Raw genomic sequence first — 24090 nt, 5'->3', positions numbered from 1 at the left:
GCAACTAGGGTTGAGCTTTTGCATAGGAGCTGAAGTTCAGGTCGCCTGAGGTGGAGGATCCCACAGTAAGAATACTGCAACATGAGAATAGGACATCTGTTGCTTACAGTACCATCTCACTTAAATGAATATACATACATTTAATCAGCATACAAAAGCAACACAAATATTACAGGTTTTTTCCATGAAAAATTAATTGGCTTTTAAAAAATAATTGCTAAAATGTTAACAAAAAAAACCCAACAATCAATGAACAATTGTCCTTTCTAAAACTAAAACTTTTCATCTATCAAAACCAAAAATATGTAACAATCCATCTAAGTTGCAAAAATAACATACATAAAACCACAAATTGAAATTTTACATTAGATGTTATATTAATTGCTACATGATTTTACAACTTAGCTGCTCTTAATTTAAGAAGGGGGGTGTACTGACATTCCATCATTTAACCAGGGTCTGTGGTGGCTTCCAATTTAATTTTTTTGCACTCCAGAATACCCCCCCCCCCCATCAGGGGTAACTCTTTCCAGTATACCAAATAAAAACCTTTCTTACTGCCCACATAACAAACTTTGCTTATATAGGGCATTTTTTGTTCCTTTTAGCAATATCATACATTATGTTCACAAATCCTTTTTCTAAGTGCTCTTTTGGTTTTACCTACATTAAATGAAGGACAGGAGGAACATTTTACTAAATATGCAAGCCCCTTTGTTCCACAGTTCCTATCTTGCAACATGTCACTAGTACTGAAAGTTTTCAGGTTTGATATGATCTTTTGCCAGGATGTATTTACATTGTGAACAAGCACCACATTTGAATGCACCCGTTAACTTTTCCTCTCTTAATTTTACTATTTGTTTCCAACGTGTTTAAAATTACTCCCTGTTTTGTACACAAACCTAGGTTTGTTCCCACTAACTGTGTAAAGTCTTTGTTGTTTAAAAACATCTTCCACTTCTTCCCAATTAATTTTTGGGCCCTTGTACTATCTAAATTCTACTCCAAAACTAATGCCCTACTAAAATTACTTTCCTTTTCAATGCTGGGATAACATTCCCCTACAGCAGTAACACTGCAAGTTAAATCCAATGAACCAGCTCCTAAAAGGAGACTAAATTTTGCTTTCCTAGGATCACTAATTTCCTTATTAATGTTCTCCAATTTATGGGCATAACCCCTCTTACAAAACATTTGTTCCAACTTACTTTTTTCAGCTTTGTACGCTAAATCCTCTGAAATCATTCGGGCTAAATAAACTGCCCTATAACTAGCCCTTTCCTCATCGCAAAAGGATGCAAATTATAATGTAAATAAGAATTACTAAGGGTGGGTTTTCTAAAGATGTTAGAACTAAACCTGCCCTCAGTACCGGAGATATAAATGTCCAAATAAGTAATACCGTCCCTTTGAAATTAGTAAGTAAACTTTAGAAACTCAGCTCAGTATTCTGATTAAGATATGAAACAAACCTCTTGATGTCCTCTGGTAGACCACTCCATAAAACAAAGATGCCATCCAAATACCTGTAACAGGTTTTGCAGTAATTGTATAGTTCTGATGTAAAAACAATGTTTTTTTCCCCAACTCCACAAAACCAGGTTGGCAAACATGGGGGCACACCCTTAATCTGCCAGTAAATTTTCCTTCAAAATATATAACGTTGTTGCTTAAAATGATATCAACACAATCCACTAACAAATTTATCACTGTTACCATCAAAACATCACAACTTAAAAAATTTTAATGGAAACAAAGTCTTACCTTCTTCTTGGAAGATACAAAAATAAATCAACTACACAGACAGTCAAAAAAACATAAACTGTCCTCCCAAAATTCACCCTTAAGTCTAGTAAGAAAATCCCAGAGGGATTGTGGTTTTCCTTGCAATGGGTTTAAGGATTCGGTCTATATAATTTGCAAGAGGATAACATTTTAGAATTCCTATATGCAACATGTCTAACTGGGGGTGCAACATGTCTTTATGAGCCTTAGGAATCCCAAAAACAGTAGAAATTAAAGGTCTATGATACCTAAAGAAGTCATATAACACAGGACTAACAGTATCCTGCAATAAACAATCTTCAAGAAAAAAATCAATTTTGCTGAAAGCAATAAAGCAAGAAAGGCTACTATCAAGGACCTCCATTGTCAAAGATGTAGTGAGAGAGAAAAATGGTTTTAATATAAGTTAGGATGGGATTCTAATTAGCCACAATGAAAGCAAAACTGTAATATTTGTGTTGATTTGTATGTTGATTAAATGTATGCATATTCCTTCAAGTGGGATGGCTCTGCAAAGCAACAGTTTCTATATAAGGATGTCACAACTAATTAATTTAGTTCTGATGAAGTTTCTGTTGTGTGTGGAATAAAAGCGCTTAACTCATTTGTATGTCTTTTTGTGTGTTTTTGTATTTGGAACATCTGACTATTAAATCATACAGTTTTTATTTTCTGGTTCCATTTTTTTACTGTTCCATACCTTACAAGTGATTGAGTGTTGTTTTGCTGTACTGGAGAATGTACCCTTTTCCCCACTATAGTGCAATCTTGGAGTTGGTATATATAATTTGCAGGGGGTGAAAGGGGCTTTGCCCCTCCTACATAAACATTGTTTTTGTGATGTTTACGTTGATAAACAAACTGCACTGTCAATTATATTGTCCCAACTATGTGAGTTTTGACAATGTTGTTCGATCAACTGAAATACATCTAAATAAAGGGGGCAATGACATTCTCAGATCTTTACACAATCACCTTGTTTATAAGCTGTGTGTTACAGATGGACTTTCTTACAACAATGGATACATATTCGTCAAAAGTTAGGTCAATGTCCCCATATGTTCCCAAATCCAGTACAACTGGGTCAACTCTTAGGGGTGTATCATCAATGTGATAATTCCCTGGGGTAGATAACCTCCTAAAAGATAAATTAATGCATTTTTTGGCATTCAGATTCAGTCCATGGTACTGGTACTAGTTATCTGTTTGGGACAAACCTTCCTGCAAGATGGCTATGTCATTGGGGAGTCAATGACTGCTCCTAGCTTGCAGCCATCTGTAAACAGTCAGCCACAGCCCTTTGGGTCAGCCACAGCTCTCTGATACTGGCTTTTACTATAGAAAAATAGATGCCAAACAGGAGAAGTCCTGGCACAGAACCTGGGGGACTCTACTGGTGACTGGTCTCTTTGTGGAGGTGACCCCCTACTATGATTTCCTGTGTCGTTTGAGCCCGCTGGCAATCTAGGGAGCTGGTTAAATTAATGAATTTCTGTAGGAGGGAAAAAAAAGCCAGGGGTGAGCTGAGGGACATTAATTCTGCCAGTACTGCAGGGAGGACTAGGACTGCAAAATCTACAAGGGTACTAAAAGCATCACAACTAAGATTAGTATATTTATCACAATGAAATATAAAGTGAAGTGGAATTAGATAATGTTGATATACAGAGAAAAAACACAGGAAATATAGAATGTAGATATTTTCTAAAATTCAGAAGCTGAATCTAGAAACTAGTTCATTAGCATTCTTATATAAGACAATTCATATATTTACAACAATAGAGAAAACTTAGTGAAGCAGCAGAAACACAAACAAGCAGTGGTGAGTTATATGTCAAGCCACTAAACAGGTCACTAAGGCCAAAAGATCTAAGATCTCTGTATGGAAGTCCTTGCACAAATATTTTCCACTTGAAAATAATAAATAAAATGTTCCCAGAGACAGACAGTAAATGTTAGATATGCAGGTTAGAGATGGAGGAGGCCTATGAACATATTGTTTGGTCCTATACAAAGTTAGCACAGCTAATTGCAAAACTTCAGGGTATTCACAGGAGGTTTTTGGACAGGATTTTCATCTCAACACAAAAGTACTTTTTAATTAGGATTGGAAGAGACTCTGGAACTCAAGCAGTACAAAGCTCTCTTTGGGTTAGAAACATTAGCAGCTAAAAAAAAGCAATAACATGAAAAAGGAAATCATTTGTCACCTAACACAGAATAAATATATGACATTACGAACAAATGGAAAGGTATGGAATTGAGTAAACTAATACCCAAGAAAATTTAAACTTTTGTTGAGCAAATGGTTGCTTTAATCTCAAGTAATAAATGCAAAGGAACAACAGAATACATGGAGTATAGACAGTGAGGAAACAAGCTGGCTAAAAAGTTGTGGCAAACGTGTGGAGTGTAGGCATGAATGACAGCAACAGATGGATAAATGAAGTCAGTCAGGACTAATTAAATCATTACTGGATATGGAAAACAACAAGGGTCCTTGTATTTCACTATTAAGGAAGTTGCAACTACCTGTTTAAAAGTTGATTGTCATTGTGACTGTAATCCCTAGGCTTGGACCGGGTCCAGATGTCACTTAAAAATAAAATGCAGACTTGCATGTTAGTTGGCAGAAACTAGCTAAACATTACTTAAGAATAATAATGAAGTGCACCGTGCGTGAAGACTGCACAAAGTCTAGAATTCTTCAACCTTTCCTTAACAAAATCATGTGTCTAGTTAAAAAAGGGGTTTTGAGGGGGATTAAGGTGAGGCACTCTGCTCCAATATCTTAAAGATAATGGAGAACACCAGACTGTAAATAAGGTACAATAAAGACTGCTGACACCAGTTTCACTTAAGTCACTAAAAATGTTGGTACTGTTAAGTATTCTTTTCCCTTATTACTATTAAAGCACAGTACATGGTGGACAAAAAAGTACAGTTGTGTACACTTACCATAAATGTAGATGTTCCGAGTATATTCACTGTTGCAGTCATTACTTTTGGGTAATCTGCTGGCAGGTTGCCCTCAGTCGGCCTGAATAACAAATGACTTGGGTCCTGCATCGGTTGCTGTCTCCTCTTCCATGACGTCAGGTCATCAGGGGTATAAAACATGCAGCCAACGCCATTTTATTCAATTTTTTTGTATATATATATATATATATATATATATATATATATATATATATATAGATATATATATATATATATAAATAAACAGAAATATATATATAAATGCACTTTTAGCAACACAACTTTACCTTCATCTAATAGCAAATACACCACAAAGGCTTTAGTGTGTAGTGAAGGAAAGAAAAGGTATAGAAAAGGGGGATGGCGGGTGGGTAACCCGGACTGCAACAGTGAATACACTCGAACATTTACATTTATGGTAAGTGTACACAACTGTACTATGTTCTTCGTGTTTCACTGTTGCAGTCATTACATTTGGGTAGAATCCCAAAGCTATGGATGGGAGGGATGGAGCTAAACAGCATTAGGAGCAGCTAAGCCTGCCCTGGATTTAGAGAAGAGAGGCAAATGATAATGCTTTGAGAAGGTATGAACAGAGCTCCAAGTAGCAACCTCTAGAATGTCTTTGGTTGGAACCCCTCTGAGAAAAGCTGCTGAGGTAGAGGCAGCCCTGGTGGAATGAGATCTGATCCCCTTGGGCACAGGTTTACCACTTCGAAATAGTCTGCTTTGATATAGCCTTCCCCTCTGACCCTGCAGCAAATGCTACCAGTAGTTGCTCAGACTTTCTTAGAGATATGGTCCTGTTCAAGTAAAACCTTAGTTGTCTGTGTATGTCCAATGAATGCAGAATCCGCTCCCCCTTGTTCTGTGGATTTGGGTAAAAAGTTGACAGGTGAATTGTCTGGTTAAGAGCCACACTGGATACCACCTTAGGCATAAAAGAAGGACTGGTCCTGAGGGACACCCTGTCCGGGTAAAATGTAATAAAAGACTCCACAGCCATGAGAGTCTGTAGTTATGAAACCCTTCTTGCTGAAGTAACTGCCAAGAGAAAAGCTGTTTTCCAAGATAGAAATTTTATATCCGCAGTAGCTGCTGGTTCAAAAGGAGGCAGGGTGAGTTTTTCCAGCACAAAACCGAGGTCCCATGCAGGAGTTGGAGATCTTCTGGGAGGCCTTACATTTTTGGCCCCTCTAAGATACCGAGATGGCAGAGACATGGATTTTTATTCTGAAGCATCTCAGTCAAATATTGTAAAATCTGAGAAATATTGGGCATTGCTGTGTCTGTTCCTTGTTTTTGGTTCCAAGCACAGAATCTATTCCATTTATCACCATAAGATTTTCTAGTACTAGGCTTCTGGCTTCCAAAATGACATCCATCACAGATTTACTGAGAGGTGTTGTTTGAATAATTAAATGATTTACTGATAGGTGTTGTTTGAATAATTAAATGATCAGCCATGCTGCAAGGTTCAGAGTTTGGAGCTGAGTGCAAAGAATTTGATTGTTCTGCTGAGACAGTAGATGAGGTATTTGAGGCAAGTACCAAGCGGGGAGTTGAGACATTCCTTAGAAGTGGGTACCAGTGTTGTCGAGGCCAGTCCGGAGCAACTAGGATAATTTTTGGCTTTTCCTGTCTGACTTTCAGTAAGACCTTGGAAAGAAGAGGCAGAGGGGGAAAGGCATAGAGTGATAGGTATTTCCAACTGAAGGATAGGGCGTCCACTTTCCATGCTTTTTTGTGATGAATTCTTATGCAGAATTTGTCCAGCTGATAATTTTGGAGAGAGGCAAATAGATCTATGTCTGGGCTCCCCCATTTCCGTGTTATAATGCTGAAGATTTGTGGATCCAGTTTCCAATCGTGTGGGTCCATAAGATTTCTGCTTAGGTCGTCTGCCAGAGTATTTTGTTTTCCTGGCAGGAATTGAGCTTGAAGATGTATTTGGTAAGTCAAAGCAGTGTTCCACAATGCCATGGCTAGTCTGCAAAGGGGGTAGGAATGTGTACCCCCATGCTTGTTTATGTACCACATAACGGTGGTGTTGTTCGTCTTTATCAGTAGTTGTCCTGGATGAAGTAAGTCCTTGAAGGCTGTCAGAGCATTCTGAACAGCTAGCATCTCTTTCTGGTTGATATGCAGATGCATTTGTTTTGGGCTCCATATGCCCTGAATGCATCTCCCCGCCAGGTGGGCCCCCTCAAGCATAGTCTGATGCGTGTGTAGTTAGGGTTTGGGTGGCAGGGTGTAGAGTGAATGACAGTCCCTTGTTTTGGTGACATGTCTCCACTCACCAAAGAAACTCCTGTTGTACGCAGGGAATGAGAGGTATCATTGTTTCCAGACTGTGACAATGTTGGCACCATAAACGTTTTAGGTACCACTGAAGTTTCCTCATATGCAGTCTTGCATATGGAATTAGTAGAATGCAGGATGCCATGAACCCCAAAGCCTGCAGAATTTGTCTTGCAGATAACTGGGTTTTTGTTGCCATTTGTTTGAAGTATATTGTCAGTTGCCTTTGTTTGTCTGGCGTAAGGTAAGCCATCTGGGCAGTTGTATTCAAGCTTGCACCCAGGAATGTAATTATTTGAGAGGGTACCAGTTGGGATTTCTTTTTGTTTATTGTGTGCCCTAGGCATGTTAGAAGCCTTTTTACAAACGCCAGTTGTTGAAGAAGAGTATCCTTGTCCTCTGCTTGAATGAGACAGTCGTCCAGATAAGGATAAATTTGTATGCCTCTTTGTCTGCATAATGCAATTACTGGTGCCAGGCACTTTGTAAAGACCCTGGGCGCAGTACATAAGCCAAAGGGCAGTGCAGAGAATTGGTAATGCAAAAAAACCTGCCTTGAACAGGAGGTATCTTCTGCATGATTCCCTTATTGAGATATGCAGGTAAGCCTCTTTTAAGTCTAGAGTCACAAACCAAGCGTTTCTGCCCAGCATAGGCAGTAGCTGTTGAAAAGTCAGCATTTTGAATTTTGGAATGTCCAGGAACGTGTTCAAAATCAATAACTCCAGTATTGGATGCCAAGAATTGTCTTTTCTGGGTACCAGGAAAAGTCTTGAATAAAAACCTTGTCCTTTTTCCTTTTCTGGTACTGGTTGAACAGCCCGCATATCCATGAGGGACATAGCTTGTTTCTGAGCCTCTGCCCACTGATTTTGTGGCAGATCTGGCCATCCGTTTGGAATTGGCAAAGTATGGAAATGAAATCTGTACCCCTGGGATACTATGTTCAATACCCACTTGTCCTGGGTAATTAACTGCCAATTTTGAGCATGAAGTGCTAGTTTTCCCCCCAAGGGAGCTGCGAAAGATAAGTGCTTGGTGATGGTAGAGGAAAGTCATTGAGACTGCTTACTGTAGGGTTGTCCTTTGTTTCCTCCAGATTTGGAGGTGGAAGCACCCCATTGCTTTGACCTGTAAGAACCCTGTGACTGGTATCTGGAGCCTTTTGAGCGCCTGGATTTGCCTTGAGTGGCTCTGTTGGACACAGGAAAGGACCAATTTTTAGTAGGCCAGTGCCTACTGAACCTGGGTGGCTGCACTTGCAAGAAATCTTTTCCTTGAGCCAGGCATGCCTTCTAATCACAGATCCAGTAACTGCGGACCTGCAAGAGGCCTTCAAGGAATCAAAACCACATTGCAATGTAAGCCTTCCAACCTGTTCTGCTGAATGCAATAATTCCTGTAACTCTTTATTTTCCACACAATCAGAAATCAACATCATTTTCTGTTTCAGTAGGCCCACAACATGCTGTTGATATTTAAGCATATGAAACTGACAGTTTAAGGCTCTGATTGCCATGGTAGCAGACGTATAAACCTTCTTTCCCCAGCTATCCAGCACCCTGGAATCTCTATCAGCTGGGGGTAGGATATTTGGCTGTAGAGGCCTTAACACCCTTGGGACCCTGTGAAATAGTCTCAGGATCCGCAGCGGGATTTTTGAAAAGAAATTTGTGGGAGTCAGGAACCCTGTAATATCTGTCTGGCTTACAAGGAGCCAGAGGTAGGGAATCAAGAGCCATGCTTGATTCCGAAAACACATCATCAACAATGTCTAATGCAGGAGGTATAGCCAAAGGCCTATACTGAGGAAGAAGAAGGAAATCCCTAAGCCTCTTTTTTGATTCAGAGAAGTCCTGACTCTCCCAATGAAAATATTCCCTTAAGGTATGCAAAGTTTCTCCAAAAGAGTAATCCTCAGGAGGAGATGCAGATGGGATGGATTCCTCTGCATCAGAATCCTCACAGGGTGGAATGGAAAATTCCTCATCAGAAGAGGAATCAGAAGAAATGGAAACCTGATCTGAAGATTCATAATCAGTGTCTTGCCTAGGCCTCTTAGCAGGGGGTGGGGGTAGGGTTGGGAACCCCTGATTAAGGTAATTAAGTCCTCAGCCATTTTGATCATCTGTTTTTTAGGCATAGGGGCCTGAGCATGTGGCTCATGCGTCAGTCTCTTAGACATAGAAGATGCTTTTGACCTTGTTTTTGAGGCTGGCATCAGTTTTATATAAAAATGTTGAGGCCTGAAAACACCCTCAGAAGCCGGTGCCTGCTCAGCGGCTCTGGACCCATCCGAGGGAGAGGCATCCACTGGTTCAATACTCTGAGAATCTCGCAGCATACCGGACTACGAATGGGTCTCGGAAGAGGCCTGCAACTCAAAAGTAGCGGGTATCAGGGGCTGCAAAAGCGCCTCACTGAGTACCGGCGAAATGGTGACTGGCTTACAAGAAGCGTCGTCGTCGGTTTTGGACCTTAATGGTCTGTCTCTGTCTTTTTCTTTTTGTTTTTTGTGAACTCCAATAGTCTGATTACTAACCGACGACATTTAAGGATAATTAAATCTTGATCTAAAATATTTAGTAGCAAAACTATACTGACGCTTAATAGTGTGTTGGTTAAATCTAGCACAAAACTGACAGCACGGCACGTTATGATCTGGTCCTAGGCAGGGAATACAGTATAAATGAAAATCTGTATGAGGTATTTGCTTCCCACAAGTAATGCAATTATTAACTTTTACTGACATTGGTAAGGAGTAAGAAAAAGTTTCCCCAACGGAGTACTTAGCTTTAGTTGGAAGACTTCGGTTCTGAAACTCGAATGCGAAAATTTCAGGAGTCGGCCAACCAGCACTTGCGAACTGCTTCTGCTTCGGGCACCGCGTGGCAAGAAAGACTGAATAAAATGGCGTTGGCTGCATGTTTTATACCCCTGATGATCTGACGTCATGGAAGAGGAGACAGCAACCGACGCAGGACCCAAGACTTTGTTATAAAGGCTGACTGAGGGCAACCTGCCAGCAGATTACCCAAATATAATGACTGCAACACTGAAACACGAAGAACATCTGAAAATAACTAAAATTAAAAGTTATGTACTCACCATATTTAGGCATCTGGGGTGTTAATTTTCATTATTCCTCAATAAATGGTCTCAGGTCTGACCATGGATCCAGCTCGGCAGTATTTCTTCCAGACACTTGAATCCAACTCTTGAGTCCCACACCCCTGTACTACCTCAAATCTGGTTTGCTGGACTATCAGAAAACAAGTTATAGCCTACATAAAGAATAAAGACAGAAAAGGGGCTCAAACAAGAACAGCGGTTCCAAAATTTCTATCAGGGCACTGCCAAACCAAAAGACGAGAGGGAAAGAGGGGGAGGAAGTTGAGGAAGAATGAAAACGAACAACTCAGATGCCTGGTTATGGTGAGTACATAACTTAAATCTAATTTTGTCATTTTCATTCATTCCTCAATGAATGGGACAGTCCCTAGCTATGGTAACCTTGGGCCCTCATGGAAGGATGTTCCGGAGTAGTACCGAACCAAAGGCAGCTCTGCTTCTGAAAAATGAGAGCCAATGTAATGAGCAACAAAATTAGAACACTGGACCAAGTGGCTACAGTGCAGATATCATCAGTAGCAGCTCTGGAAGAGAAAGCAGATGAAACAGCCATTGATCTACTGGAATGAGCTTTTGGAGGTCTTGGCAAAGGCAAACCTCTTTGAGAATCAACATATGAAATGCAATCTGCTAACCATTTGGCTAAAGTAACCTTAGAGACTGGCTTTCCCACTCTACTTGGGGGCAAACAACACAAACAACTGGTCATTTTTTTCTTAAACTCCTCATCCTATAAAGATAAAAACAAAGTTGTCCAGGCACATCTAAGGTGAAGCATGTATCCTCCTTTATTAGAAAATTTTGGAAAGAACACCGGTAAGTTGTTCACTTGGTTGATGTTTGCCTCAGAGGTTATTTTGAGCTCAAAGGATAAATTAGCATGTAAAGTGGCTCTATCCTTGTGAACGATCAAGTAAGGTGACTTTGCAGAGAGTACCTGAAGTTCTGAAACTTGCCTAGCTTAAGTGATGGCCACTAGAAAGACTGTCTTGCAAAACAGAAACTTAAGATCAGACTTGGCTTAAGGCTCAAAGGGAAGCTGAGTCAAACTCTGCAATAGAAATGTAGTAAGGTCCCATGGTGGATTGAAGCAAAAACGTTCCTTTAAGGAAGACTTTGCATAACTTAGATGAGGCTAGGGGAAAAACATAACCTCCAGTAACTGGAATTGGCTGCTAGTTGAACTTTGACAGTGGAAAAACTCGCTCCTACCTGAAAAACAGAAGCAGGAAAATATAATACATCATTGACAGCTGCAGTAAAAGGGTCCAATAAGAAAATGTCTTCCATTTACTTTTATATATTTTTTCTAGTGGAGGCATTGTGGGATGATAACAGAATGTAGTGAACTGGGGAAGAAGGTTTGGGCTATCTAGCCATCATTGGAATTGGAGAAACCATGCAGTCAGTTTGAGTTCTTGAAGTTCCAGGTGAGCCATCCCTGTCGGGTGGGTGATCAGAACTGGAGAGGGATCCAGTGCCCAAGGAAGACATAGGAGATGAGACCAAACGAAGGGGAACCACATATAACAAGGCCAGAAGGGGGCAATGATAATAATCTTGCTCTTCAAAAGGAATGCTTTCTGAAGAAATTTGGGAATCAGGGACAAGGGAGGATAAGCGTAAAGGAGACTGGAGGTCCAAACGTGGACTACAGCATCTCTCATTGACTCCCACTGAGGGGGGACTAGGGCAAAGAACCTGCTGCATTTGTTGTTGAAGGGAGAGGCAAACAGATCGCAACCAGGTTGATCTCATCAATGGAAGATTCTCTATGCCACAGCTTGATTGAGACCATTCGTGAAGCATCAGAATCATCCTACTGAGTTTGTCAGCCAACATGTTGGATTTCCCTAGTATATGCGTTACTTGAAAAAAGCAGTTGAAGGAGACTGCTCACTGCCACGTTCTCATTGCTTCTTGATAATGGGGGAAGGACCAAGTTCTCCCGCTTGTTGATGTATCAAACCACCGACATATCTGTTTGGATACCAACTGCCCCTAGAGGGACAGAGGTCTTATAAGTCTGCAATGCTAGGAGAACCGCTCTCATCTCTAGAACATCCATACGCAGACTGGTCTCTTCTGGGGACCACGTGCCTTGGACAGTCAGTCCCAAGAAATGCCCCACCCCCACCCTAACTGGGAAGAGTCCATGGTCACTGGGGGTGGGAAGACTCTGACAAACTTTGTTGGACTTGATCCACCAAAGTAGGGAATCCCTGCAAATATAAGAAGGTTTTATATGATTGGACAGAGGAAGTTGAAGAATTGACTATTGAACTGCTAGAGTCCACTGAAGAATTCACATGTTGAAACAGGCAGTGGGTAGTGAGCCAACAGCTGCAGCCATTGATCCTAAGGCCTGAAGAATCAGTTTTGCTGAGGAAGAACAGATGTAGTCTTAAGGACTGCACTGTTTTGTGGAAGAAAAGCCAACTGGCTGGTGGAATCCAGGCGAGCTCCTATAAACTCCAAGACTTGAACTGGTTGTAAACAGGACTTGGCATAATTGACTGCAACACACAGAGTCTGACATAATTGGAGTAAGTAGTTCCTGGCCTTTTTGAGCAGATGTGTGACTGGGAGGGTGAGGAGCCAGTCATCTAAACAGGGAAACACTCTGAATCTGAGCAGTCTGAGAAGAGCTGCTACCACTGTCATGCATTTGATAAACACCCTGAGGGCTGTGGTGAGACCAAAGGGCAGGGCTCTGAATTTATTTTATTATTGTCCCGTTCGATTCTCAGTTAGCGCGTCTTCTGTGTGGAGGCATGCATGAATGGACATGCCTTTGTTGAAGGTTGTGCGTCAGGGCTGGCAACTCGGCACGTAAAAATCTACTACCAAACATTAGCGGACCGGAGTTCAGCTGTGACGACCCCTAACCGGGATAAGCCGAAAGACACAACAACAACAACAACATTTTATTTTTATTTTATTTTATATTTGTTAACTGGGGGTGTCTGACTGAGACAAAAAGGCCCTTCTTCAGCAGACGCCTGGTGAGAAAAGCTCCACATAGAAAAATTACAGATACACTTAGATATTTAGACATGATTAGTATACAAACAAATTACAATAGACATTTTTTACAGTGGTATGCAGCACGTTAACAGTTACAGTGGAGAGAACAAACAAGAAAATATTAATTTAAAAATAAAGGCAAATAATAGATTTGTGGTCTACAGATGAAATTTGGAACATAGGTAGAATACATACATAGTACACAGGTACAGTACATACATTGTACATTTGCCAGTGTTTGTGAGTAAGAGTGAAAACTATTATCAAGTACCCAAGGTTTAGTATGTGTAGCTTATCCGCTTTCACTAGCATGGGGAGCAGTCATGGTACTCCCAACCTTGCTTGAGATGTTGCATACTGAGAATTGATTATGACTGGCTTTCAACCAAAAGCACAGACATGTCCGGGAGCATCTGATCATTTTGAAAAGATAGTAAGCATCTTGGAGATCTGTACAACACATCCAGTCATCCTTCTGTAGAAGAAGTAGAATGGAATAAACCGTGACCATCCACAACTGAGATCTAGAATGGGTCTCAGGGCCACTGTTTTCTTTGACACTAAAAATAACCTTGAGTAAGTTCTGAATCCTCTCTGGTCTAGGGGGGGACCGCCTGAATGACTCTTTTGTCTAGCAGCTTCTGAACTTCTAGGGCTGCTAACTCCCATTGACTGGTTGGAACATCATGGAGATGTATTGCTTGGGTGGTGGGATTTGCAGAAAGGGAATGAAATATCCTCTAGATACAACCTTTTGCACCCAAATGTCTTTTGTGACAGAGGCCCAGGCTTCTGGGTGCATAGACAAGTGCCCCTGACTGCCTCCAGAGAACAGCAGTCAGGCAACACTTCAGAAGTGCTGAAACGGCCCATCAAAAAAAGAATCTCAAAACCCTTGGTTTGTGGGCCTCCCCTGTCGTTTGTGAAGACAGCATCTTCCACTGGAATCCACCTTCCCACCCCCCCAGCTCTGGAAGACGTTTCCTCTCACAAGTCCTGATTTTCAGAAAGTACAGTTGTGTACACTTACCATAAATGTAGATGTTCGAGTGTATTCACTGTTGCAGTCATTACATTTGGGTAATCCTGCTGGCAGGTTGCCCTCAGTTGGCCTGAATTCCAAAGTCCTGGGTCCTGCGTCGGCTGCTGTCACCCCTTCCCTGACGTCAGGTTGTCAGGGGGTATAAAAGATGCGGCCGACGCCATTTTCTTTAGTTTTTCTTGCCCCAGATGTCAGGTGCCCCCTAAAAGGGTAGCCAAAATATATATATATATATATATATATATATATATATATATATATATATATATATATATATGTAAATACATGCACCACTATAAACTTTACCTTCATCTACAGGCAAACAGGTTGTATAAATCAGAAGGAAAGATAGGTTCCATCAGAAGAAAAGGGGGAAGGCGGGTGGGTAACCTGGACTGCAACAGTGAATACACTCGAACATCTACATTTATGGTAAGTTTTCACAACTGTACTATGTTCTTTGTGTTTCACTGTTGCAATCATTACATTTGGGTAGAGTCCCAAAGCTATGGAAGGGAGGCCGGAGCTAGACAGCATTAGGTGCAGCTATGAGGCCCTGCAGAACTGCAGTGGCAAAGCCTGCCCTGGATTTAGAGTAGAGTGGCAGATGGCAGTGCTTTGTAAAGGTGTGCACTGAACACCAAGTAGCAGCCTCTAAAATGTCCTTGGTTGGTACTCCCCTGAGAAAGGCTGCTGAAGTGGCTGCAGCTCTGGTTGAATGTGGCCTAATGTCCTTAAGCACTGGCTTGCTATGGTGTAAGTAGCAGAAACAAATGCAGTGGCCTATCCACTTTGAAATAGTCTGCTTTGAGATAGCCTTTCCTTCTGATCCTGCAGCATATACCACTAGTAATTGCTCTGTCTTTCTGAAAACTTTGGTTCTGTCCAAGTGGAATCTAAGCTGTCTGTGTACGTCCAAAGAATGCAGAATTCTCTCCCCCTTGTTCTGTGGATTTGGATAAAAAGTTGGCAGATGAATAGTTTGGTTAAGTGCCACACTGGACACCACCTTAGGCATAAATGTTGGGTTTGTCCTCAGAGAGACCCTGTCTGGATAAAAAATCCAATTCCAAAGGCATGCATCTGGAGCATTTCTCCCCAGGCCTCCGCTGAAAACAGGCTCTGTGGAACCTAGTCGGACTTTCCCGGTCAACAAATGTTAAATAAAATAAAAATAAAAAAATAAAAAATGCTAAAAGGTTCCACAGCCATGAGTGCCTGTAGCTCTGTAACTCGTCTTGCAGAAGTTATTGCTAGGAGCAGAGCTGTTTTCCAAGATAAAAACTTTATATCAGCAGTAGCAGCTGGCTCAAAAGGAGCCAGGGTGAGTTTTTCCAAGACATAGTTGAGGTGGCATGCAGGCAATGGTGATCTCCTTGGAGGCCTTAAATTTTTGGCTCCTCTGAGGTACTGTTTTAATAAGGGATGAGAAAAGATTGGTGGCTCTGTATTGTAATGAGCTGAAATGGCAGAGTCATGAATTTTAATAGATGAAAAAGATAGGCCTTTGTCCAGCATCTCAGCTGTATCAGTTCCTTGTGCCTGGTTCCAAGCACAGAATCTCTTCCATTTTCCAGCATAAGATTTTCTAGTACTAGGCCTTCTGGCCTCCAAAATGACATCCATCACAGCTTTACTGAGAGGTGTGGTTTGTATGACTACATTATCCACCATGCTGCCAAGTTTAAAGTCCTGAGTTGGCTGTGCAGGATCTGATTGTTTTGCTGGGACAGTAGATGAGGTATTTGAGGTAAGGTCCAAGCTGGGCATTGAGACAAGGTCTTTAGGATTGAAAACCAGTACTGGCGGGGCCAGTCTGGGGCAATCAGTATCATTTTTGGCTTCTCCTGTCTGACCTTTAGGAGTACCTAGGGGAGGAGAGGCAGTGGGGGAAAGGCATATACTGAGAGTTTTTTCCAGCTGAAACACAGGGTGTCCACTTTCCATGCTTGTCTGTGATAAGTCCTTGTGCAGAATCTTTTTAGTTGGTAGTTGTGAGGGGAGGCAAATAGATCTATGTCCGGGCCTCCCCATTTCCTTGTTACCATGCTGAAGACTTGTGGATCCAGCTGCCACTCGTGGGGATCCATAAGGTTTCTGCTTAGTTCGTCTGCCAGAGTATTTTTCCTTCCTGGCAGGAATTGCGCCTGCAGATGTCTTGGAAAGTTAATGCTGTGTCCCACAAAGTCATGGCTAGTCTGCAAAGGGGGTAAGAATGTTTTCCCCCCTGCTTGTTTATATACCACATGACCATGGTGTTAGCTGTCTTTATCAGTAGTTGTCTTGGATGAAGTAGGTCCTTGAAGGCTGTCAGGGCATTCTAAACAGCTAGCATTTCTTTTTGATTGATATGTAGATGCATTTGGGTTGAGGACCATGTGCCCTGAATGCATCTTCCTGCCATGTGGGCCCCCCAGGCATAATCTGATGCATCCGTTGTTAGTGTCTGCCTGGCTGGGGGTAATGTGAATGGCTGTCCCTTGTTTTGGTGACAAGCCTTTGCCCACCATCGAAACTCCTGTTGTGGGCAGGGAATGAGAGTAATCATTGTTTCCAGGCTGTGGCAATGTTGAGTCCAAACACTTGTTAGGTACTACTGAAGTTTCCTCATATGCAGTCTTGCATATGGAATTAGTAGGATGCAGGATGCCATGAAGCCCAAAGCCTGCAGAATTTTTCTTGCAGATAACTGGGCCTTTGTTGCCAACATTTTGAAATAGGTAGTCAGTTGCCTTTATTTGTCTGGCATGAGATAAGCCATCTGGGCAGTTGTATTTAAGCTTGCACCCAAGAATATTACCTCTTCAGAGGGTACTAGTTTTGATTTCTTTTCGCTGACTGTGTACCCTAGGCATGTTAGAAGTCTTTTCACAAACGCCAGATGCTGTAGAAGAATGTCCTTGTTCTCTGCTTGAATTAGACAGTCGCCCAAGTAAGGATATACTTGTATTCCTCTTCGTCTGCAGAATGCAATTACTGGTGCCAGGCACTTTGCAAAGACCCTGGGCGCAATAGATAAGCCAAAGGGCAGTGCAGAGCATCAGTAAAGCATTGAAACAGCCTTGAATCTGAGGTATCTTCTGCATAATTGTATGATTGGGACAAGCAGGTATGCCTCTTTTAGGTCTAGAGTCACCAGCCAAGCGTTCTTGCCCAGCATGGGCAGAAGTTGCTGCAAAGTCATCATCTTGAATTTTGATATATCCAGGAATGTGTTCAAAATAGATAGGTCCAGTATTGGTCTCCAGGTCTTGTCCTTTCTGGGTACCAAGAACAGTCGAGTAAAATCCTTGTCCCTGTTCTTGCTCTGGTACTTGTTGAATGGCCCCCATGTCCATGAGGGATGAGACTTGTTTTTCTGCCTCTGCCCATTGATTTTTTGGCAGATCTGGCCAGTCGTTTGCCTTTGGCAGGGTATGGAAATGGAACCTGTACCCTTGTGACACGACATTTAGAACCCACTTGTCCTGGGTTATAATATGCCAATTTTGAGGAAAAAAGTGCTAATTTTCCCCCTAAGGGTGCTGCCAGGAGATAAGTGCTTGGTGCCGGGAGGGGGAAGTCATTGGGACTGTTTCCTGTATGGTTGTGATTTGTCTTCTCCAACTTTGGGGGTAGAAGCACCCCATTGCTTTGAACTGTAGGAACCTTCCGCCTGGGATCTGCCTCTAGGGTGTCTGAATCTGCCCCTTTGAGGTCTGTCTACATAGGGAAGGACCAATTCTTTGTAGGCCAGTGTCTACTAAACCTAGGCGGTTGTACTTGTAAAAATTCTTTGACAGTTTGCATAGATTTAGCTTTGTCCTCCATTTTCTTTAACACCTCCTCTGCCTTAACACCAAAGTATCATGCTGTAAAGGTGCATCTAATAATTTAACTTTGACATGATCAGGCAGATTTTGTTCCTTTACCCAAGCATGCCTCCTAATTACAGAGCCTGTAACTGCAGCCCTGCAGGAGGCCTCAAATGAATCACAACCACATTGCTTTCCAACTTGTTCAGCTGCATGCAATAAATCCTGCATTTCCTTGTTTTCTGCACATTCAGAGTTTAAAAACATTTTCTGTTTAAGCAATGCCATGACATGCTGCTGATATTTGAGCATATGAAACTGACAGTTTAAGGCCCTTATAGCCAAGGTAACAGACGCGTAAACCTTTTTTCCCCATCTATCCAGTGCCCTAGAATCTCTGGCAGAGGGGGTAGGGTTTTTTGCAGTGGAAGCCTTAACTCCTTTGGGACCCTGTGAAATAGTTTCTGGGTCTGCAGCAGGGTTTTTAAAAAGGAATTTATGAGAGTCAGGAACCCTGTAATATCTGTCAGGCTTAACAGGAGCTGGAGGTAAGGAGTCAGGGGTAAGACTAGACTCCGAAAACACATCATCTACAATATCTAACACAGGTGGAATGGCTAGTGGCCTGTGTTGGGGTAGTAAAAGAAATCCCTGAGCCTCTTTTTAGATTCTGAAAAATCTTGGCTCTCCCAGTGGAAATGCTCCCGCATGGTATGCAAGGTTTCCTCAAAAGAATAGTCCTCTGGAGGAGAAGCTGAAGGTATAGATTCTTCAGCACCAGAATCCTCATAGGGGGGGAAGAGAATATTCCTGATCAGAAGAGGAATCAGAAGAAAAAAAAACCTGATCTGAAGATTCATAGTCAGTCTCTTGCCTAGGCTTATCAGGAGGGGGATGGGAACCCCTGAACAAGGTAATTAAGTCTTCGGCCGTTTTGATCATCTGTTTTTTGGGCATAGAGGCCTGTCCACGTGGCTCTGGAGTTTGTTTCTTTGCTTTAGAAGGTGCTTTATTCTTTGCCTTTGAAGCTGAGGTTGGTTTAATGTAAAGATGTTTAGGTCTGAATACACCATCAGAAGCCGGTGCCTGCTCAGCGGCTCCGGACTCATCTGAAGGAATAGTATCCGAGGCACCAATATCTTGAGTTTCCAGCAGCATGGCCGACTCCACGTGGGAGTCGGTATCGGCCTGCGACTTCAAAGTAGCGGGCGTCAGGGGCTGCGAAAGTGCCTCACTGAGAATCAGCGAACCGGCAACTGGCTTACGAGAAGCTTTGTCGTCGGTTTTGGGCCTCGGTTGTCTATCTCTCTCCTTTTCTTTGCGTTTTTGTGAACTCCGGTAGTCGGATGGCTATCCGACGACATTTCTGGATAATTAAACCAGTGTCCAAAATAGTTTAAATCAAAAGCATACTGACGCTTAATAGTGCGTTGGTTAAATCTAACACAAAACCGACAACCAGCAACGTTGTGATCAGGGCCTAGGCAAGGAATACAGTAAGAATGAAAGTCCTTATGAGGTATTTGCTTTCCACAAGAAATACAATTATTAACTTTTTCTGACATCGGTCTGGAGCAAGAAAAATGTTTCCCCAACGGGGTACTTAGCTTTATTGAAGACTTCGGATCTGAAACTCGAACACGAAAATCTCAGGAGTCGGACGACCGGCACGTGCGAACTGCTTCTGTTTCGGGCACCGGGCAGCAAGAAAGACTGAAGAAAATGGTGTCGGCCGCATCTTTTATACTCCTGACGACCTGACGTCAGGGAAGGGGCGACAGCAGCCGACGCAGGACCCAGGACTTTGGAATTCAGGCCGACTGAAGGCAACCTGCCAGCAGGATTACCCAAATGTAATGACTGCAACAGTGAAACACAAAGAACATCCACATCTTTTTACTTACAGGTTAATTCCTAGGGAAGAATCTCTGTGAGGTAGAAAAACAGATTCCCATGGCAGACCAGGTCTTTCCATCTTGCTCACTAAGGGAGAGTGTTTCTTTTACTGTGGAGTCAAACAGAGAAGATCCATAAAATGGAACACTGATGAAAAAGACTTAAAAGGCTCCACAAAGTACACACAAACACATCCAGGCATGTCTCCTGATAGGTATGCCTGAACCCACTGCCTGGGAGGAACCTTCTGCTGCATGAGAAATTAACCTCATGGGTGCACTGGAAACAGTCTGAAGTGTGGCCAGCTGTGAAGAAAAATGTTTAACTGCCTCTGCCATCATGGACCCTGGAACAGATTGACAGAGCTCCTTTATCAGGTCTCTCTACAAGCTGGTAAAATGTGCCAGGTAGTTTGGCAACTGTAAAGCAAAGGCTGATGAGGCATAAACGTGCTTTCCAAGCCTGTTCAATGCCCTGGACACTCTATTTTGGGGGTTGAACACAACAGCTTTGTTCAGCTAGCTTCTTTTTAGTGGCTGCCACCACAACAATGGCATCCATGGGAACTCCCTTACTCTAATGAAGTCTGTCCTTAGGTGGAACAGGAAAGTTGTCTGGTCAGCGTGGAATTGGTTCTTTGGTATCCGACTCCTTCCATGCTCTGCAAGACACAAGATCTATACGGTCATTTGCTGGAAGGGTAACACAAGATATAGATGGGCCATACCCGAAAACTTCTAGGAACAACTCCTCCTGGGAAGGGGGTTCGGAAGACCATCTACCTTTCTGGCTAAGGATCTCTAGAATGTCTCCAAATGAGATATTTTTCTGGTGGAGATCTTGGAGATTCCTCCCCTTCATCAAAGTCGGTGTCTTTGGTTAAAGATTTCTGAAGAGAATCTATGTGCCTCCTTCTACACAATCTTTTCCAGGGAACCTCCTCAGCGAGATGATCTGGAGACATATCGAAAGACAGGGGAAGTTCCTGTGCAGGAACTGGCTGGAAGCTTATGTGGGCCAGCTATCCCTGATAGATAAGATAATGAGGCTCAGAAGTCAGATCTGAAGGAGGTATGGAGGTAGGATCCAAAGACACAAGAGTAGAATCTACTCTTGGTTGAGAGAAAGACTTCTCCACCACCTCGAAATCAGAAGGACCAGGAGAAACCGTTACCAGCCTCATTGGAGCTGACACTCCAGGTGCTATCAAGCTCTGACCCTGCCCAGGCTCCTGCCATGAGGGAGAAATCAGACTGGGCTGTCTAATGCTGAAGCTCTGAGGGGAATAAACAGCTCCAAAAACCTCTGAGTTTAAGACATCCTTCCAGACCTGATGCTTCGACTCTGATACTCATCCAGCTTTAAGTGACCTGCACAGAACAAGTCAGGGACACCAATGGAGTCGGAGAAGAAGCTCTTTTCAGATCCAACGCTTCGACTCCTGTTACATAATTTTACTTTACTTGTACTTAAACTGACATTGTATAAAATGGCATTTTTCCCACAAGTTCCTGCAAAATAGTTGTGTAAAATCTTACCATAACCAGAGATGTCCCTCTCTTCTATGCTGCAGTATTTTTTACATATGGGTAGTATTCCGCTACTCGACCCAACGTCCAGCTTGTATACAAAAGCTTCAAGCTACTGCCTGTATGTTGGATGTCTTACGTAGGCTGCTAGAACGTCAGCCATAAAAGGGTCATCCACATGGACAATCCTCCGAATAATGTAGCCCCATGAGGAAAACTCCAAAGGGACACCCAGGAGACAGTCATCCAAATAACGAGCAAGATGTAGGGGGAAAGTGGGTGGGATAGAATACTGCAACATAGAAAAGAAGGACATCTTTGGTTATGGTAAGATTTTACACAACTATTCTATGTTCTTCTACTCAATGCTGCAGTATTCCGCACATATGGGAAAGTGCAAAAGCTGAAAGGGAACCCAGAGAGGAGAAAGGAACAGGGTGAGATCAAGCAAAAATATTTTCCACAAATCCATGCAGGATTGCTCTGGCAAACCCTACTCTGGCTTTAGAAATATAATCCAACTTGTAATACTTTGTATAGGTACAAACAGAAGACCAAGTGGAAGCTTCCAAAATGGATTGCTTATCCACACCCCTGAAGAAAGCCCGAGGATGGCACAGATCTAGTGGAATGGGCCTTAACAGAAGTGGCTAAGGATTTCCCATGAAAATGACAGCAAAACACAATGGCCTTAGAAATCCATAAAGAGATAGTTTGTTTAGAAACAGCCAAACCCAGAGCCCTGGGATGGAAGGACACAAATAATCGATCAGATATCCTGGTATACTTAGTTTTGTCAAAATAGACTCTAAGCTGTCTATGCACATCTAGGGAATGCAAAATTCTCTCACTGGAAGATTGTGGAAATAGGGAAAAAAGTATGCAATTGGATTGCTTGATTCAAGGAAGGATCATTAACCACTTTAGGCATAAAGGACGGATTGGTTTTCAAAAAAGTTCTGTTCTTATGGAAAAATAGGAATGGTGGTGAAGCCATTAATGCCTGGATCTCAGAAACCCTTCTGGCAGAGGTAACAGCTACCAGAAATACGTTTTTCAAAGTACAACATTTCAGAGACACAGAGGCCACTGGTACAAAAGGGTCCTGAATCAACTTCTCCAGGACAAAATTAAGATCCCAAGGAAGAGGAACTGGTTTCCTGGGAGGATTCATGTGTAGGACACCTTTTAAGAAAAGCTTAACCACCAGCCTGGAAGCCAATGGAGAAGAAAAGGACAGGCAAGCACACAAGGCAGAGCAGTGGACCTTAACAGAAGAATAAGAAAGACCACTGTTAAGTAACTCACACAAGTAAGATAAAACCAAAAAAAAATCTGCCAAAAGGGGGTCCTTTTTTCCTTTTTTGGCACCAGACAGAAAATCTTGTCTACTTTGAAATGTAAGACTTCATTGTATTGGGTTTCCTGGCCTCCTGCAAAACCCAAAGTATGTCCTTAGAAAAAAAGTGCCTAAAAGGAATCAAAAGTTGATCACCCATAAGGTCAAGTGAAGAGTTAACAGCTGTAGGTGAACTACAGATCCCTTGTCCTGTGTGAGTAGGTCCATCCGGTGTGGTAACTCGTAGTGATGGCCCTTGGCAAAATGCAGAAGAAGAGGGAACCAAAGCTGTCTTGGCCAAAAGGGAGTCACTAACAAGATTTTTGGTTTCTTCTGTTGAATTTTCAACAGGACTTTCTGAGTTAAAGGAAAAGGGGGGGTGCATAAAGAAACATCCCTTTTCATGAGAATGATAGGGCGTCCACCTTCCAAGCCTGAGGATGTGGGATCCTGGCACAGAAAAAATAAAGTTGTCTGTTTTGAGGGGAGGCAAATAGATCCATCTCTGGAGTACCCCACTGGTGAACTAGATCCAAGAACACATCCCTGTGAAGCATCCATTCGTGAGATTGTGTCATGGATCTGCTTAATGCATCTGCCACTGAGTTCTGAGACAAAGGAAGGTACAATGCATGCAGTGAAACTTTGTACTGAATAGCCAACTCCCATGCCTTGATGCCTAAGTGACAAAGAAGATAAGATTTTTGTGTCCCCCCACTTGTTTATGTACCAAAGGACAGTAGTGTTATCTGTGAGGATCTTGAGGGTCATGGAAGGAACTTAGGGTGAAAGGTCTGTAAATCTAGAATCAGCACCCTCATTTTCCTGATATTGATGGGTTCTTTCCTCAGAGGGGGACCAAAGCCCCTGAACTTTTGCGGAAGCAAAGGTTGTTCCCCATCCTAAGTCTGAGGCATCTGTAAAAAGCTCCTGTACTGGTTGAGGAATATGAATGGGTAACCCAGTATTCAGACTTGGTTGCTGCATCCACCAACCTAGTTCTGCTTTCAAACAGGGAAAAAGAGGAATGGCAGTCTCCAAGGGATGAGCATGCTGGGACCAGACTGTTTTCAGAAACCAATGAAACTTCTTTATGTAAAGTTTTGCAAAAGGCAACATAGGAAATGTAGAGGTCATGAACCCAAGAAGTGTCAGGAACACCCTGGCAGTGATTGAGGAAAGTGTCAGAAGTGATTACATGAAAGCTGTGAGATATAGAGCTTTCTCTGAAGGGGGAAATACCACCATCAAGCCTGTCCTGAA

General features: G+C 42.4%; 1 protein-coding gene across 3 annotated transcripts in view; it reads right to left on the bottom strand.

The window, feature by feature from the left end:
- The window catches only part of RHPN2 (rhophilin Rho GTPase binding protein 2), a 2376893-nt gene that overhangs the window by 1275510 nt on the left and 1077293 nt on the right, over nucleotides 1–24090 (bottom strand). The window lies entirely within an intron of this gene.

The sequence above is a fragment of the Protopterus annectens genome, chromosome 8.part1 (genome assembly GCF_019279795.1).
Source record: "Protopterus annectens isolate FY-2018-M chromosome 8.part1, PAN1.0, whole genome shotgun sequence".
Taxonomy (NCBI): domain Eukaryota; kingdom Metazoa; phylum Chordata; order Ceratodontiformes; family Protopteridae; genus Protopterus; species Protopterus annectens.
The sequence above is the reverse complement of the archived record's forward strand: the minus strand, read 5'-3'. Positions and strand labels throughout refer to the sequence as shown.